This window comes from Cupressus sempervirens, chromosome 1, assembly GCF_028749045.1.
Source record: "Cupressus sempervirens isolate cs-2001-9-10 chromosome 1, ASM2874904v1, whole genome shotgun sequence".
In the NCBI taxonomy this organism is placed as follows: domain Eukaryota; kingdom Viridiplantae; phylum Streptophyta; class Pinopsida; order Cupressales; family Cupressaceae; genus Cupressus; species Cupressus sempervirens.
This window is the reverse complement of record NC_143118.1, coordinates 695,117,399-695,138,099: the sequence shown is the minus strand read 5'-3', so window position 1 is coordinate 695,138,099 and position 20,701 is coordinate 695,117,399. Positions and strand designations below refer to the sequence as shown.

The window sequence follows — 20,701 nt, the reverse complement described above, 5'->3', positions numbered from 1 at the left end:
TCTCAACAAAATGAATGGTACAATTAGCACACACTACATATAGGTTGGTAGTTTTAGATTTTAAATCACTAACCCATGTTTTATGAGTAGTGATTGACACAAATCAATCTCTAAATGAATGGTACACGTCACATGTCATTGTATCTAGATGGTTTAATTGATTTACCGATGTTTCAAGAATAGTGGTTCACAAGAATCTTAGTTCCAATATATCATATAGACTAAAGCGATTATTATTTAAGTTTTGCTTTCCATGTAAGTGTATTATTTTGAAGTTTTACTTCTCTCCTTTGATATGGAAAGTGCTAATAAGGCTCTATTAAAGAATCGAATGGGGATCTAGAGATGTTTTGGTTGATGGGTGATAAAGAGTTAGATGATCAAGACATTTATCTAATGAAAGAGGCCTACTTTGAATGTATACGTCATTTCCTTATTTTTTATATAATTTAAGTGGGATGGGATTGTTAGGATGTTTAAGTTCACATTTAATAGTTTAGTAATTAGACTACTAATAAATCTTATAAACATTGAACAGTTTAGTGCAATTAGATAAGAACTTTTATATAGAAATAAAGAGTTTAGATTCATGTTAATGTCAAGTTAGATAATCAAAATTCTTTATGGAGACCTGCGAAATTTGGGTTGATGTTGATTTGGTGTTAAATAATTTTGATTTTTTTAAAAATAGGTTTTGGTTGGTGCTACTACATTTGCCTAGAAGGCTAGATATAAGAGTTAAATGTCATGTTAATATTATTTTTTCCTATTATTGATCAATAATGTAATTTAGGAAATTAATGTTTACATTTCCTTAGTGTCTGATGTTTAAGGGTGGCCCAAAATGAATAAAAATATGAATAAACTAAAATTTTCATGAAAAAAATTCTTTATATATAGTATTTAACGTAAATATTTGTTTTCATGTTTTTTTCCTTTTCTACAAGTAATAAGGTTAGCACATGTGGAAAAATTGTAGACATTGCTACAGATGAGTTGTTCAAATGGCTAGACTCTCAGAGAACTAAATCTGTTGTGTACATTTTGGGAGTGTGATTAACCTTTCTAAAGAGCAACTAAAGGCCTTGGCCAGAGGTATAGAAAGCAGCCAACAAACTTTCATTTACGCCATTAGAGTTACTAAATCTAAGAGCTTAAGTAAAGAAGACTATCTTCGAGAGGGCTTTTTGGAGTGTACAGAGGAATGAGGGGTGGTCATATGGGGCTCGGCACCGCAACTCTTGATCCTTTCACATGCATCTGTGGGTGCCTTCTTGAACCACTACGGGTGGAACTCTATGCTTGAGAGCTTAAGCCTTGGTGTTCTTATTGCTAGATGGCCTACATTTGCTGAACACTTTTTTAATATAAAGATTTTGGTAGAAATGGGAGTGGGGATTTAGTTGTGTGAACATCTTAGTGGGTTTCCAAATGAAGAAAAGGTGAAGAAGGTTTTGAGAGAGGTGCTTAGTGATGAAAACGGTAAAGATGTGCGAATGGTTGCGAAGAAGCTCAAGGATATGGCCAAAAAAGTTGTTGCAGATGGAGGATCTTAAAAGATGCATGTGCAAGGGTTCACAAGTGAAATGCACAAGCTGTTAAAGATGAGGCAAGAGCAATCAAGTTTGTGCTAATTTGTGTGTACAAATTGGTCTATTCGTTTAGTTTGAGATTTATTATTTCTCTACATTAGTAGTAGTTGGAGTGAAGTAGTCTAATACGGTAGGAGTGAAGTTGTCTAATATGGTGTTTTGTATTTTGTTTGTTTATTATGGATTTGATAAATTAAAATTTATTTTGAAAACATTATATAGTCTTAAAAATACAATTAGAAGTTTATAAATATTTTTTTCTATAGAATAGATTTAGTTTAATGATATGGAATTTCTCTTAGATGCAGTAGTGTATAAGTTTTCATATGAGATTCTATATTTAATATTTGTAGGAAGACATTTAATTTAGTTGATTTTTGTGTTTGAAATTTCACATCATATAGTGACTCTAGATGTAATATTTACATTTAGTTCAATTAGTTGTTGGATCCAAAATTTCATACTTGTATCATGTATTGACTTTAGATCTAAAATGTATATCTATTTTAATTGTGGTACCCAATATATATATAAAATTAAAGCCTCTTTTCTCTTACCATAAATGTTGGTAAGAATATTAATTCACAATGTTTTTAAAATGTAACATTACAATGAGCTTATTTGAACAAATAAAAAGTATTGTTGAAATTGTTGAATATCTATATCAACATGTTGCTTTATTATTGATAAATATATGGAATCTTGACAATTAATTTGCATTCCAAGAAGATCATTATATGCTAATTCTAAATATAACAATACACATCAAGTAAAAGTTGAATTGCCTTAGGGAAGATGAATGGAAGGAATTTTGAAACAAACTTATAAGCTAGATCTAGTGTAATAAAATAGGGAAGTTCATTGGAATTTAGGGAAGTTGTTGTGAACAAGAAAGAGAAGTGGGGTTGTGGGGTAATGACAGAATGCAGTAAGAGGGAAAAGAACCTGGTGCCTGTGGACTAATAAGAGTGTGGGAACACAAAAATAGATGAAACAAAAAGACAACATAACGCATACTAGGAAGAAAAACAAGAGTGCAAGAAGAATATTGTGTGGATGAAGAAAGATGGGGATTGTATTTCGTATTTGGATTCATCATGGATAACGAAAATGTGGATTTTTGTCAAAGACAAATTTTAGAGTTCAATGTTCTTAAAATTGATACCATTATAATATTTTATTTGTTGTAAACTTGATCAAATTTTGCTAGGTGCACAAGGACTTCAAACTATGAGTAGTTTTTACCAAATACCTGTTTGTTTAAGTCCAACATGACCATTCCTATTTGGAGGCTAATGTATCTGAATGGTTTTGATAGGCTATAAATATCAATTTTAGGTAATGGGTTTTTATCACTATAGTAGAATTGATTCAGTCAGATAAAGTAATTTTTAACCAACCTAGTGTGTATTTAGTTCCAGAAGTTGATGTTCTAGGCATAGTAGAGTCGATTTAGTTATCAACGTGAGATTTGTAGTCTTCAAGATGCTGCACTTTTCCAATCAGAAATTCCTCTACAAAACAATGCATACTCAATTGTAGTCAATCCATGAAAATAATTTATAGTAAAGCACCTAATCAAATAGATTTATTTTAAATAAGACAAAAAAATACTCACCCTCAATATTTTAATATCCTTATCCACAACACCTCCAAGAACATATTCATCTATAAAATTGTCTATTGTCATCCTGTCCACATCAGTAAAGGCTATATCCAAAGCACAGAAAGATGTTGATTAGAAAAATGTTATGGATGAGGGTAATACACTTGGAAATATGAAGGGTCCAAAGTTGAGTGATAAGGATGGAGAAGCAATGCAAGTTGATAGTGCATCAAAAAAGAAAATGGAACCAGAGTCCTATTCTCAGCTTCTAACATATCCTGCTCTAGTTATTCTAGGATAGGAAAAGTACATCGAGTCTTCTAAATCAAGTCACTTGTGCTCATATAAAACATCAGCATTATTTGTGTTACTATTGAATATAACGTCATCTGAGCGTGAAGCATTCACTTTGCAAATGTGTCGTCATTAGTTTTATAACTTGGATGTGGCTCAATTCTCCAACCTTATGCATATGTTATGTTTGTTGAGGAAGGAGAACCTCAACCACCACAACAACTTGAATATGGTACATGATATTAGCAGCAAGTGGACAATTTATTGATACAACTATTGAAGAAAATTGTTTTAAAAAAAAACTTACTTCCAAATGTGCACATTTTTTATTTCTCAATCCTAAATGAAATCAATCACAACTTTTAAATCCTTATGATTCAGCCATATTTTTTAAAAATAATAAAGGCTATGCAACTCTTGTTATCCACTCCTGGAAACAAGATATCTATATAAAACAATAATATATAAATTATTATTTTAGTAACAATATATCCCTTGGATTGATGTATAGTGTAGATGTGCTAGATGATGTGTAGCATGGAGACCATCTTAGAGAATCATTGTTTGAAGTAGAGGGATACAATATTATTCTTATAGCCAAGCACACTTACAAATGGATTGACAACACTTATAATCAGCCTTTGCTTGGAGAGAAAGATGTGATGTCTCTATTTTGCTATGAAGCATTTGGGAAAAATGACATTCCAGATAAACGATAGAACAAGGAAAATATTTTTGAGGTGAGATCTAGGTCTACTCATGTAACTTGTTTATTTATTTTAATGAGCCCTAAAGTCTCTCTAATTTTCAATTTTAGAGACAATGTTATAGTATAATCTGTGAATATATAAGGGTCATTCTTTGCTTTCTGTTATAAGATAGAAAGTATTGTTTAGTTGAGTCTTTGAAGATGTACATACCATCCTCAAGGTTCAACAGTTACAATCTATGTGCTAAATCCAGTGTCATAGTATCACATTGACAGGAGATAAAGATGAAGTATATAACATGTAGACAATTCATGTATAACTAGAAATTGCACCATTAGAAGATGTAATGGTTGCACTGGTAGGAATAAAGGTATTACTAACAAAGTCATATCATGAAGATAGTAATGTAATATTCTAATGATTTTTTTTTTCTCACTTAGAGATGAATTATAAGACAATGATAAATTTGATGTCTAGAATTAATATATAGGTGTACCTGTGAAAGAAGATTCAATAATGATGCTTGCCATATATATAAATAATGGTGCAAATAAGGTAAAACTGGTGTAGTTCAAAATTAGGTCATCAGCCAAGATTAACACAAAAATGTCACTTGTCAATTAATTATTAAAATATTTGCATCAAGGTGTGGGACAAAACTAATAGGAAATATTATCAGCTCCAAAAGATACAAACAAAATGAGTATAGACCTATGAGATAAGCCATAGAGTTTGTGTTTTGATAAAGCATTGTTGTATTCGGGCTTTGCCAACTTAGTTGGAGTATGAAGGTGGTTTGAAGCCATACGATGAATGCAGAGAGATTATTGTGAAGACTTGGAAAGTTGGAAAGATCATATCCACCAAGTAGATGAGTTGATGCAAAGGAATTTCATACCAGAGTCATTTGTTGTGACAAAGTATAGTAACTGGTAGGCTGTGTTAGTTTGATTTCATAGAAGGTTGTGAATAAGTCTTTTGTAGAGGAATAAGGAAGAACAAATCTTTGAATACATTGTAATTGATGATGGGTAGGTGGTACACCTATTTGATTGTTGGGTTGAGAGTGGTCAATGTGTAAGAACAAAGTGTGTTGGTAACTATAAAGGAATTATCAGTTGTCACAAGCGGATACAACAAGGATAAGAGTTTGGCCTTACTCAACAAGTTTGGTGTTGTGTCATGTTGGTAAACATAGAAGAGTGAAGGATCTAGTCTTAGATCCCTAGTATGAGGTATGTAGAGGAGTGTTGGAATGAGAACCAACAAAGGTTATAGGATATGTTGCTATATGAATGGTGATATGAAAATGATTGCATAGGATGTTGACAAATTGCAGAGTATAGATGCTGAAACAGTAAGAGAATTGTTTAATGTGGAAACAAGTGAATATTAGGTGTTGAGTGGGACATTGGGGATATGGAGAGCTAGCGGATTTTTATGATTCTCTCTATAGAGATTGTCAAAAATTAAATACTCAAAAGGTAGCCATTTCAAAGTGCCTCTTCAAAATATACCACTACTTCACCATTATCTACTCACTTAGAATCAGTTTTACTTGTGGAAAAATTCCTCAATAGTGGTGCAGAAACATCCCAAATGGAGCTTTTGGGAGCTACAAATAAAATTATTAAAATAAAAATGACACCCTCATGATTAGCTTCTAACAAAATTTTGATGCCTTTGATTCATAAGATATGTACAAAGTTGAGGAGATAAAAAAATGTGTGCTTAAATGCATTAATACCTTTGTAAGATGAAGAAAAAGTATGCGCATTAGTACATAATCTTGTGATTGTGTCTCCAAAACTGAAAAAATATTGAGAGCCAAAGAGACAAGGTTAATTCCTTGTATCATTCCTCCATGGACCTCCTTAGTTTTGTAGAAAAGAAGTAAAATTGCATCCCAAAGAGCAGTGTATCCCTAACTAGAAAATTATAGTGTTTGTCCTTGTATATTACAAAAGCTTGGGTACTCTACTTTCCCAATGAGTATACAAGCACTAGGACACACAGTGGAAAGAAAAACAACATATTTTTTTGGGAATCATTCCTTGGAAGACAATTCTAAAGTTTCCAATAAATAGGGGATTGTTACTGGACTGTGTACTAGGATAAGTTGCAGTAGGCAGCTCCAAAGTTCATCGATTGTGAACTTTGTCATAGACTTCCACACCCCAAAAAAACTTGTACTAGACAACTAGACAACTCAAAAATTAGTAAGTTTTAGACTATTTAGGAAGAGTTGTAGTCCGTTCAATGATAGTTAATTAACTAGTTGCTGGTTACCTCCAAAAGGAAGTGAGTCTATAAAAATAGTGAACCCCAATACATATACATGAATTGATGTATAAGGAGATTTTTAAAAACAATAAATTGATGTTCTTAAAAAATTATGTTATGTTATTCTAATTTCTTGTTATTGTGCCTTGAAACCATAGTTATGATATGTAATATTGTAATGTTTTGAAGTTACTTAGATTGCATATGTTCTTCCAATTGAGTGCAACATCTTTCAAACTTTAAAGAACTCCACTTCATTGTTCTAAAATATCAAAACCTTGAATTGAAATCGATTCACTAACCATGGGGTGGGGCATTAGGAATCACTAAAATGTAGTTTTGTGATCTATTGAATGTGGAATAAGGCCCAATAGCTGGCCATACAAAAATAAGGATGATCCGCTGGAGTCACTTCAAGATGCTAGAGTAACATGCAGTAAATAAACATGGAAACATGTTTGGAAAGGAAAATTCAAGTTTATGAGGTGGAGAAGTTGCATGCATAGATTCAACATAGTGGCAGAAAGTAAGAAAAGAAGAATCAAGCTTTAAAAGATAAGTCCCATGGAGTTGTTGCAGAGATTTCTAATTCTAATGTTAAGTTAGATGATCCATTAAATGTGTAAATGGGATGAGATTAAATGGGGAAATGCAATGAGAACATGCAAAATGCTGGTCAACTACAAGAAACAATGATTATTCAAGAAGGACAACACCTACAATTGAAAGAGTCAGAGAGTTTAAAGGTTGAGCTTGAAGAAACATAAAAAAATCAAAAGCATGTTCTAAAGCTACTTGACTTGGTCATTGGTCTAAAGCAAGGTGGAGTATCATTAGATTCAAAAAACTATGAACTTGCAAAGGTTAAAATAAAGGAAATCCTCCAAGAAAGTCTTTTCTCCAAACATGAAAATGAGATGCTTAAGGATTATACCTTGCACATGTCACATGAGATTGAAAAATTTGAGGCTACTTTAGGTTTGAAGCACAAAAAAGGGATCAATGATGGCTACTCACAATCATATAGTAATAGAAGAAAATTGAACCATAAGACCAAGCATATTGAAGATAGAAATTATACACCTAATGGTGTAATATAGTGGTAACTAAATAGTGAGGGATAAGTTTTTGATATTAGAGAAAGGATGTAAAAATGGAATGTCAAAATGAAGTGTTCTTCAAGAAAGCTAAAAATTTTCATGAAGAATATGACATAAAGGTTGAGGATTCTTACACATGCAGGGAAAAGGAATTTCTCTCCCAATGCATGAGAATGTTGTTGATTTGGATTCCATGACTGGAAAAAACAAGTCTATTTTGGAAGATTTTGAACTTTTCTAATAGAACCGTGCCACACTATAGAATCAAGTTAAGGATCTAAGTTAAAAAGAGAAAGTTATTGATGTCAAGTCTAAGAAGTCAATATAGATGCAACCATCAACAGTAGGCATAGAAAAAATAAAAGGCAAGATAAAAGGGTTGTGTGCTTTAGTAAAAACCCTATACTAGGAGAAGAGTCAACTTCAAGGAGATAGTAGCAATAGAAGAAATGTGGATTTTCAAGAGCTTTCCCATAGTAGGAAGAAAAATTTGTTTCAGTGCAACCATTTGAGTTGAAGTAGGAAAAAAAAGGTGGTAATGATGTTCACTAAAAATCTTGACACAGACCAATGATATTGGATAAATTGATATCTTGCAAAAATAGAATATAAAATATTGGAAGTGACTTGATTTTGTCAATAAAAAACTTCAAATCCTTCAAAATTTCATTAAAGAGTTGTAACAAACACTAAACAGTGTGAAGAAGAAGAACAAAAAACTGAAGGATGAAATATGGTTTAAGGGGTTGGATTATAAGTCTCTTAAAAAATAGTTAAAAGAGCACCAAGGATAACTCAAGCAATTGGTAGAACACAACAAATAGTGATGCACACTTTCCCTTGCCATAGACCTCAAATATAGTTTACTATCCTATAAGAGACACTATTTTGAATCCTAAAACTAGAGCTATCCCCCTTCATAACATTAACAAGTTGTTAAACATACATTTGGGGAATGATATATTCTTATTTGTAGAACTTGAGGCAATCAATGTTGATAACCAAATGCAAAGGTTATGCCAATTCTATTTTTCCTCTACTACTAATATCAATCTCCAAGTCCATAATGCTTCGATGGAAAGACTCCCACCATGTTGGTTGTACAAATATGACTTTCACTTGGTAGGGAGCAGACACAAGAAAGTTAGATACTTGGGAATCTCATTTGCATTAAATCCTATGTTTAAAGGATAAATTAGATATATTAATATCTGGTAATGAATAATGTTGGTCAAGGGCACAACAAAATATCATTAGATGCCACACAAAGTAGGCTTACAGAAAATATGGAAGAGGAAGATAGATAATAAATAATTCTAAAGATAAGCCCTTCAATTTAGATTAAAAAAAGAGTTTCAAGTAAAACCATTATTTAGAGGAGTCAATCCAAACCATCTGAGGTTAATAGTAAGTATGAGGCACATATGTAATATAAATCCATATATCATTAGATGATAACTAATTTTCTTTATGATGGCCCAATTAATACTTACTATTAAAGAATTAGAATGCATTGCTTCCTTTTTAAAAAAAAATAGTGAGATGTAAATTACTAGTGAATCTTTTCTTACCAAAAATGAAAAGATCCCATCAATTATGTATTCAACAATCTTGTTCGCAACGAAGGGCATAAAAATTATAGAGAAATAAAATGTCAATGCCACAAATGTTGCAACTGCTACTACCTGCACAACAATGCATATATTCAACTTTTTGTACTTAAATTTTTGTTTTTAGTGTAAGAATATATAGTAGAAAAAGGAACTACAAATTGTGTAAGACAAAGTAGTACATATGGAGGGATTTCACTGTCTGGAATTTTTTCAGTCCCCAAGAGTCATGTTTCTTGCTAAAACAAAGAGTCGTATTACTTTCTAAAATATACCATGTAACTAAAAAGACAAGAGTTGTGTAAAACTAGCAACTAGAATCCCCACCATTTGAAGCAAGTTGATAATAAAGGATGACTGTGAATATTGATTAGTTCAATCCATTTGAAGCAAGTCAATAACAAACCATGATGATGAATATTGAGCAGTTCAAATCATCTATAGTGAATCTCCATATGATGATGGTGATCTAGAGCTCCCAGGACACGATGGGAAGGTACTTGCCAAAAGAAAAGATTGAAGATCGATATAATGATTTTCTTATTGTAATGAGTTGATTTGTTTTTATACAAATGTCTAATATAATCTATATAAGAGACTATCAAAAGGAGGGACAAAGAAAGAATAGAAAATGTAGATACAAACTCAGTGAAGATCAAGGGAGATTAAAGTGGTAGGCCACCAAAGAGAAGAAAAAATAAGAGATTAAAATTAGAGGCCACCAAAGAGAAGAAAAGAAAAATTTATGTTACTGGATTCAATTTAAGGACATTTTTTTATATGTGCTCAATAATTGAAAAGATGAAGATATTTTTTATACATTAATCTTTCAATGCTACAAGACTAATTTATATCAACAATTACTTATGAAGAGAAGAACACAAACTAAAAGGTAGTAGACCCTCAAGAATTCATTTGATTGCAAGTTATGGTGGGAAAATAATAATAATAATATTAGCAATTGTCATGGTTCAAAAACTAGAAATGACAATTTATCTACTAGTCTCCAAGGAAATTGTAATTATTTGCTTGATAACATTATCATTACTTAAAATAAGAATAGAGAGGATGATGATTTATGTATAGTGTATTCTTCTACATATGCTTATCTATTTTTTCTACTCTGTACTAGCTATATTAGTATTATCTCTTGATATGTCCACGAGACAAAACATGTCTCTAGCCTAATGTATAATTTATTGAATTATTATCTGCTTTTCAATATTCAGTTGAATTTTCTTAGCTATATTCCTTTAGCAAGACAATGTTTTAATGAGAAAATCACCAATGGAAAATTTTTATTATTTAAAATGAAATAGCCACCACGTTGTACCATTGGTAAACCAACAAGGGCTACATGCAACACTAGTCCCTACCTCGGACGTGCCTTGGATATGCTTGGTAGTGGCTATTAGTTGGGCTAGACAAGTCGATGCAAGACATTGTTTAAGTGCATGGGATAGTTGGGTCAGCGAGCACGCAACTTGCCAAGTATACCCATATAGAGAGAGACCTAGTAGGGAGTGTAAAGAAGAGAGTAGCTCTAATTTGCATGTGAGAGCAACAACAGATTTCTAAGATTAGCAATTTAATAGCATGAGTACATAAATATAGAAACATCAAAGTTAAATGACATTTTTATTTGATAGTGGTCACAACATCAAACATTTTTGCCTTAGATATAAGAAGGGTTCAAATGGCATCTCTAATAGTCAAGTGATAGTATCAGTTTCCACTTTGGATTTTCATTTTATAAATAAGTTTCAAATCTCACATGACTTGTTCTATAGCAGTGCATAGTATCCATTTTTGTTGGATTGACTAAAAATTTTAATGTTTTGGTGATATAGCACCATTGAGAAATCTCTAAGAGACATGTCAAAGAGGAATACCATGAAACTGTGCAAGCTTATTTTGTGCAATTACACATGTGCCTAGGCAACCAGTAATACAAACTAGTAAGAAATCAACCATGTATATAGCCAGTAATACAAACTACTAAAAAATCATAAGTTACTAAGAAGATTGAAAGTACTTTTGAGCTTTCAACTCATGGATTCCAGCTACCACATTTAGTTCTCAACATACCAAATAGAAATAGAAAATGTGTAAATACAAATTACTAGTCAAATATGAGCTTTGATGCAAAATTGTCCCACCCCAAATTTTGCACAAAGTTGGAGTAGAGGCCAATTGGCGGCAACATTAAACAGTTGAGACCATGTCAAGTGAGTGGTGTTGAGGATAATAGAAATACAATGGCAGCCCTATCAACAAAACCGATTGGAGTAAAGGGTGAATGTGGATAATTTGCAAGATGATAGTTCAAGTCCTCCATTTGCATCAACTATGAGTTTTGATGTTTCCTTTTTTTCCTGACTTCTTTATGGAGCTTTGGTCCTTCTAATTTATACATAAAAAAAAAAGTGTCTATCATATTAAAAAGTAATTTGCAAACATATGTTTGAAAAATAATATTTTTTTATCTACAAAAGATAGTGACCAATTAAGACAATCTTTCCTAATTCCAAAAGAATCATATTAATAAAAATCATATTAATGTACACTTTAAAACCATGAATGAGTTTGCATAGTGCACTAAAACAGTACTAATAGGAGACACCATAATATCATCCAATGATATATAATAGATGAGCCAATGAAGTGTTATTTACATTGCAAAGAAAAACTCAGTGCAAAGTATAAGATAATTAGAATGGGGAGAAATAGTGAGAGAGAAGAGTGTTATAGTAGAAAGCCTGTTACAATTCAAATGCTAAGATTAGCAGCCTTTTGTAGTTTTTTCACTACCTATGCTAGAACTAGGACTTTGTGACAATTAGAATCTATATAAGTATAATGAATGGATTTTATCAGGATTTGAAAATGCCATGGTAGGCATGCCCACAAAACATTTAGACTAAACCTAAAAATTAGATAAATTGTCTCAAACAAATATGGTCTCAAAAAGAGAGACAGTTGCAAGCAATACTGACAACATATTTTATTGAATGACTTATAATCTTGAAAGAGAGTACATTTGGTCAATGTAATGTCATATTTCACAACCCTTATCAATAGTCCTTTTTGTGCACCATGGAATAAGGTGCAGAATTCACCCAAGAGAAGTGCGAAAGGGGCTAGGAAAGAATATTTAAAGGGAAACATTCAAAACAACATCTAAATCATAAACACATTTGCAATAAAAGGGAAAATGAGGAGGAACAAATAGATTTCTATCTATTGTAGAAACTAGAAAGAGATGAGTGCATCAAAGATAAAATGTCCAAAGGCCATACCTACTAATATGAAACCATGTTATGTGCATTACAAAAACTAAGTTTCTTCCTACTGATTTGAAACCATGTTGTGTGCATTGCAAAAGCAAAGTTTCTTCCTGCCAACCTAAAATCATGTTGTTTGTATTGCAAAAGCAAAGTTTCTTGTGGTAAATTTAATCACAGTAGTAATGTTGATCAATGCAAAATCCACATATAGTGGGTTGTACAAATAACATGTAGCTCACTCTTGCCAATGCTTCACATCCTAGGCAAACTATTTTTGTGTACCGAGATATTAGAACTGGACCAATGAGAATGTTGTAAAATTGAATAAAAATAATGTTTAATAGAAAGAAACAAATAAAGCTCATTTTTTTGGGATTGTTTTTCCATTTCGCAACTCTTCAAGCATGATTAAATAGAGAAATTTGGTGAAAATATTAGTCCCCGCCTATAGGCAAAAGGGACTAATAATTCTCATTTTGGTGCTAATAATTTTTTTAATCAATCAGTAAAATGCTAATAATTATTCTCAATAAAATTATACTATTAGATTATAATCATTTTTTGTAAGAAAAACTTAATTAGCTGCCCTAAATTCTCAAATCGTACCAATCACAACCAATTTACCACATACATTCATTTTGTTTTAAACTGTATGCAAAGGGACAAATATCTAGAGCTGTAGGAATAAGTACAAATGTACTTGTCACAAGTAGATCACATGATAACATATAGAGAAATTATGTAAAAATCTAATGACATGATCAAGTCAATGTGATAAGATCTAGAATATAACAAATGAACATTACTACCTAGATCCTTAATAGCTATGTCATTTGCAAGTTAAGAGTCTTTCAGAAAACCTATTCAATATCAAAGAAGGTCATTAACTATTGAATATCATTGAAAGAGGAAAAGTGAAAAAGGTAACAAAAGATCGTTGAAAAGCTACTTATATGCCTTTTTCCTTACCTATATTTAGTAAATTCACTTCCTTAATTGTATATTCACACCATGTCAATAGACAGATGGTTGAATGTAAGGAAGTTCATCTCAAGAGAATCTGCTACACACTGTCTAGTCCTAAATAAAATACTTTAACATAACTATCTAAAGTGTCTAAAGCACTAACCTATATTTTAGTATATTAAGTTCTTATAAAAGATAATTTGCAATAATTTTTTTAGACATATGTTATTGATAAATTGGTTGATGTCAAGCTTTTAGTTCTTTGAATTATCGATGAAATTTATTGTACAGTGAACATCGATGTTAAAATTCCTATGTAACTTGAATTAGCCATTAAAATAACAAAAAGCTAACTGATCGTTATTGCACATCAAAAGCTTCTTACAATATTTTACATAGGACAAACCCCATACATTATTCATTTTTCTACATCATTTGTGAGAACCAGACATATTGTTCAATAGAAGTATGGATCCAGCCAATATGAAATTGTTCTTTAACAATTTGCAAGAAAGAATGGGGAAAAATCTTCTAAGCATGTTATATTAGTCCCTAGTTTAGTAACCTTTAGGGAAAAATATACTTAAAAATAATATACAATAAAAAATCATCCTTCAAAAAAATTGTACTAGCTTTTTTTTGTATATCTAAATAAATTCAAAAGCCTAGTTATTAGTTGCCTGATAGCTACCTAAAAATGAAGGGGTACACTAGCACAAGAACTTTTGATTGCTATGCTTCATTTGGCCAGCACAAAAAGTACCCACTGAATATGCCAATTGTCAAAATATTTGGGTTGAGAAAGCCTCCTCAACCCTTCTTATGCTTTCCCTCATAGGGTTGAAACTCTAGCATGGGGCATCGATTCTTTAGACTTCGAAGCCAGGAAATTCTGAGTAAAGCTAGTGGTTAGGAAGACCCAATCTCAGCTTGGTCCAATCCTTGGTGGGTAAACTTGGCAAGGCTATTGAAGTTTTGAATATGCAATTCACATATATAAAGAATTTTGAAAGGCCTTCTATAATTATGTTGCAACGCATGAAGAATGCATAAAACATGCACAACAAAAATAAAATTAATAGAATATTGGTATATAGCCAAGCATTTCCTTCTAAATTATTTCAGTAAGGAGTCAACTTTAAGGGACATTCAAATTATGTTAAAAATCAATTAGCATGTTTTAGAAACTTTTTCTTTCATAAATTTAAGAACTAGAAGATAATTTGTAAAAGAGAATTTATGTGCATACATAAACACATATAATGATATAAAGCACTAGTGAGATCGCATAGTTAGAAAAAGAAATGTGAAATATATAAATGCATATAAAGCACTAGTAAGATCATGTAGTTAGAAAATGAAATGCAAAATATTGATTCCAAATACCCTGAATCATAAAAATGACAACTTTTAGCCACATGCAAAGAAGGTATATTCTTTTGCAAAAGTTTTATTTACTTTCATTTGAAGAATCATGGTGGTATTGCATATGCTGCAAAGCTTCGAAAACAAAATTGAGGCAAACAGATTACACAAATAAAAGTGTAATTAGGGTAATTATAATTAACATGTAAAAGTACAGAGAAGCATGGACTTCTTTGTGACAATGTCACATGCCCTTTCTATTTCCATGCACACTTATACCTATCTATAATTGTCGCATGTATGCAAATTGTGGAAGCAAAATTGTTACACATATGTGAAGTGAAACCCTCATCATGAGGTACTGGTAGACACATGCCTGCAAATTCCAGTAACTTCTTACAATTTTATTTTTATCTATTTTTTTGAAGGAGAAAATAAAATTACTATAGGGAAAATGTGAGAGATCTAATAGAAAATTAGGAATTAAAATTCAGAAATTACTTTTAATGCAAAATATTGCTTAAGTTGTAATATAAATGAGATTGTTTCTAAATATGCACAGGTTCCAAAACAACTACTAATATCACATACGATATCAAGAGTATTGATCTCCAAAATATCAACATATGATATTTATCAATTACTCAACCTAGGGTATGATATCACATTTGATATCAAGAGTCTTGATTTCCTAGAATATCGACATCTGATATTCATCAAGTACTCAAAACAAAGATTAGATATCACATTTGATATCAAGAGTATTGGCCTCCTAGAATATTAATGATATTCATCACTTACTCAAACATTTAGATATCACATTTGATATCAAGAGTATTGGCCTCCCAAAATATCAATGATATTCACCACTTACTCAAAACATTTTAGATATCACATTTGATATCAAGAGTATTGGCCTCTCAGAATATCAATTATATTCACGAAGCACTCTAAGAGTAATGGCCTCCTAGAATGTTGAGACACAATACATTCACCATTTACTCAATTTATTTTATCTCATAATACAAGTTATTGTAAGATCATCACCTTACAACAACTTCTCCAAATACAAGTGATGATCATTTAGAAGTCGTCACTTCCTCATGATTTACACAGGGGAAGGCCCATTGTCACAGATTATGAACCACAGTCCTCATGACTATCACAATTTATAGATCACTAGGGAATCCATATCAATATGTTTTACTCCCTCTCAATAAGACCAAGATAACAGAGGTTAACTAAATAGCATTCACAGTCTTCTCCCTCTCTTTCCAAGGTTGCTTCTAATAAATAGTCAGGCTCCCTTTGAATCTTAATCTCCCTCTTCCTGCATAAAACATTCTCGGAAGAAAAGATCAAGGCAAATGCTCATAAGAAGGAGACTACTATTATACTCAAGAATAATTTTGCATAGTAATATAAAATCATTTCAATGTAATAAAAATAAAGATCTAATATTAATATATACTTTGAACATATATACATATATATTCAATCTTCTAAGTATATATCTTTATTTTAATATCAAATATAATTATATTTTTCATATTTTTAAATACCTATCATTAGATAGTGCAAGGGAGCTACAATATGCAAATATAAGTATATTACCAACTTACCTTCCCTTACCTTAAAGGTGGGTCCCTTCACGTCTCACCCGATGCTTGTCTTAAGAATGCTTTTCTATCATTTATTTAGATATTTAATAATCACTTTGTTCTTCAAAATGGCATCTCTACCATAATGCATATATAGATGAAAGTGGTCCCCAGATGCATACATACCTGGCACGATTTTCTTATAATTAACACCTTCTAACATTGTCTGAATTTCTCAAAAGATTTATCTTCCTTTGATGCTGCTCCTTCTAATCTTGGTTAATATTCTCAAGACAAAGTATTCCACAATAATCTGCGCTTTCCCGGTCTTAGGACACTGTGTTAAGGGACACAGTGCGCTTTGAAGAGCTGGTCACGCGTGGTTGCGACCTACCCAGCCAGCTGGAGGCAATGCAAAATTGGCAATCATTTTCAGATGTTAAGTTTCCCGAATTGTTCTATAACGTGGAACTTATTCTCCACATTCTATCGATTAATGTCTCTAATTCATCATGAATTGATTCCATCGCCATCGAATATTTTAGACCTTTGAAGAAACATTACGTGGAATGCTTGACCAAATAGATTCAGCTTCCAATCCATCGATGGGGCATATCCCAAATATTTCCTACTTACTACCGTCGATTGATTCCTCCTGAGCACTTACACAGTTGGAAGCTGTGTGGCAGAATTTTTTTATTTAGGAAATTTTGTTGTTCCTGGGCTATCCAATCAGCACTTCTCCCCTGGATTTGCTCGGCCGGCGGCTGCAAAACGTTTGAGAGTCAAAGGAAAGGAAAGGAAAGCAGGGACTGTACACGTGAGCCTACCTCTTGCACTGAGTCTGCAGATGTCAGAGATAGGGGTCTGTGAATTGTTCGATTTCTAATATCTTCCTTTCAATGATTATATTCTGCTTCGATTTCCTGTCCTTTCTCTTTTCAAAACCACCGTGGTTGTAAGCCTGGATTTTCATTGGGCGTATTATCCCAAATTAATATAGTATAATGTTGGCTCCACTAAAAAATAGATGAGGCGTCTTCATTGTTTGTAATAAAGCTCCACTCAACTTCTTTATTTACTCTTTTATTCTGTGCAGATCCACTTTCAAATTATCTACAGATTTTATTGTTTAAACTGTCTTTCAAGTCTCACAGGCCTGGTAGCGAACCTATCTCTGATATCATGTTGATTTTCCAGGATTTACTGCAAATGTAATGGCATTGTCTTGTAATCAGGTATTTGTTTTCCATATGCAATATCCTCTTTTTATATTGAACATAAGTCATGAATAGACATGTCCCTTCATGAGACATGTCTATTCAATAATCAAATAATTATTTTATATAAACTTAACTATTGTTATATGTGTGTGTGTGTGTGTGTGTGTGTGTGTGTGTGTGTGTGTGTGTGTGTGTGTGAATATAAATATATTTCTCTTATATAATAAATTTATATCTCACATAATATTATATCTACATGTACAGTCATATAATTATCTGACTGAAGCTACCAAACATTAACAAGGACAAAGCCCTCACATGCCAAACATTAACAAGGACAAAACCCTGACATGCCATGTAATAGATTATGTAATTGGTGAGCTAACTTCAAGTACACACTTTGTTGATTCTCATACTTCAAGTTCTTTATCGAAGTATATCAGTAATTCTATTCCTCAATGTATGCCATAAGATTCATTGTCCTTTATTTGACATTTTTCATAAAGATTTCCAGAATAGAATGCAAAATCACTATTGTTTATAATGGATGCTAAGTAAAGATGAGGATGGAATATAAGAACACAGGGACATGTCTACATTTATGAATTTTGTCCTTAAACTCAGCCTTTCCTTAAAATTGGCAAATAACTATGATAGAATCTTATTGCTGCAGGATATTGTTCACATAGAGAGGGACATAGAAGAATTCAAATACGCATATAAGGAGTCCCAAACATCTATATTCTACTCCAATTTATTTTTTTCAAAGAATAAAATCAAAAAAGGCTAATTGAGAAATATTTCGTTAGAGTGCTATAGAGTATGAGAGAGTATGGGAAGATGTAGTGAAGCATGAATGAGGTTGTGGCCCTATAACTCTCATGAAGAAAGCAATAAACAATATCAAAAAATAGTAAAAATATTTAGTTAAAGGAGGCAAGAAGGATTCGATATAGAAATTCATTGCCAAATTTTAAGATAATGAGAAAAATAAAGATACATGTAAATGATTTGAAAAGGTATGAATATCCTAACAACTACCTATCATAGGGAAGGTTCAGTGCTTTACTACCTTCAGGCACAAAGTATTGACAAGGTTACGACCTTTAGAACGTCAAAATGAGAAATGACTCTAGTTGAATCAATGAACATAGTCTGATAGTAAAGAAATGATAAACTTCATCAAGAGCAGCGTGACAACAAAGGAATGTATTTAACACTAAGACTTTTGAACCAAGTCATAGCTTTTTCTTTTCTGATATGTAGTGAAGTGTGCACCTTCTGAAGTCTAAAGTGGACAGATGAATGTGATCTTTCAAACCTGTGCATTGTCCACATTAGGCACTAATACTTATTAAACAAAGGAACCTCTTCTTTTTTTAAATCACAAGTATAATCAATCAACTAGCTATAGAATGGGATATGCAATTTGATCTAATTGTTCAATAGCATACATATTTGGGTCCTCAATAGCATACGTATTTGGGTCTAGCTCTCAATCTGGAATCGTTATTTTGATAGTTTAGCTCCATTTCCATCCAAGGTTGCATCAAGACAGGTATTTAAAGAACCTAAAACCAAAGGATGGTACATGCAAGGAAATGACATTCTCTCCCATAAAACAATTGAGAGTATGCTGGTGTTGCACCTAGTGAACAAAATTTCAATCACCTCCATGATGCCTACCACAAAGCTCTACAACCTATTTCTCAATGCCTTTACACAAAACCCTCAAGTACACCATGTAATTCTAGCCGACATTTGCACTGCCAAAGAGAGAGACCCCACCTACATTTCCTACTACCACTATATGCTCAACTTCAAGGGTTTCCTCACATGCCAAGCTCACCGCGTAGTGAATTGCCTCTGGTCTCATGGTCAATTCTCCAAAGAAGGGTTTCTTAGTGTTTGAAATGGACCTACATCCTACCACTGGGATTAATGGGGGAATGGTATTCCACCATGGGATGGGAGTTTTATTAGCTAGACTATCATTATTGGTGACACTTGGCCATACCAGAAACCATGGCGTTGATAGGCATTCCAAAATTGAGAAAGCGATTTTGATCGAGGCACAAGCTTGTTTATGAATAAAGTAAGAATTCAGAGACAAGGAATTTCTCTCCCAATGCATGAGAATGTTTTTTATTTGGAATCCATGATTGGAAAAAAAAGGTCCATTTTTGAAGATTTTGAACTTTCCTAATAGAACTGTGCCACACTATAGAATCAAGATAAGGAACTAAGTTAAAAAGAAAAAGTTATTGATGTCAAGTCTAAGAAGTCAATATAGATACAACTGTCAATAGTAGGCATAGAAAAACTGAAAGGCAAGATAAAAGGGTTGTGTGCTTTAGTAAAAACCCTACACTAGGAGAAGAGTCAACTTCAAGGAGAGAGTACTAATAGAAGAAATGTGGACTTTCAAGAGATTTCCCATAGTAGGAAGGAAAATTTGTTTAAGTACAACCATTTGAGTTGAAGTAGGACAAAAAAGGTGGTATTGATGTTCACTCGACATAGACAAATGATATTGGATAACTTGATATCTTGCAAGAACATAATAGAGAATATTGGACCTAACTTGATTTTGTCAATAAAAAACTTCAAATCCTTCAAAATTTCATTCTAAGAGTTGTAACAAAGGCTAAATAGTGTGATGAAGAAGAACAAAAAACTGAAGGATGACATATGGTTTAAGGGGTTGATTATAAGTCTCTTAAAAAATAGTTAAAAGAGCACCAAGGATAACTCAAGCAATTGGTAGAACACAACAAATAGTGATGCACCCTTTCCCTTGCCATATACCTCAAATACCATTTACACTCTTATAAGAGACACTATTTTGAATCCTAAAATTAGAGCTATCCCCCTTCATAATAGTAACAAGTTGTTAAACATACATTTGGGGAATTATACATTCTTATTTGTATAACTTGAGGCAATCAATGTTTATAACCAAATGCAAAGGTTATGCCAATTCTATTTTTCCTCTAGTGCTAAAATATCAATCTCCAAATCCATAATGCCTCAATGGAAATACTCCCACCATGTTGGTTGTACA

General features: G+C 32.3%; 1 pseudogene; it reads left to right on the top strand.

Annotated features, from left to right (window-relative positions):
• The window catches only part of LOC149579843 (scopoletin glucosyltransferase-like), a 57,400-nt pseudogene extending 40,097 nt beyond the window's left edge, over window positions 1-17,303 (top strand).
• The last annotated feature ends 3,398 nt before the right edge of the window (window positions 17,304-20,701 follow it).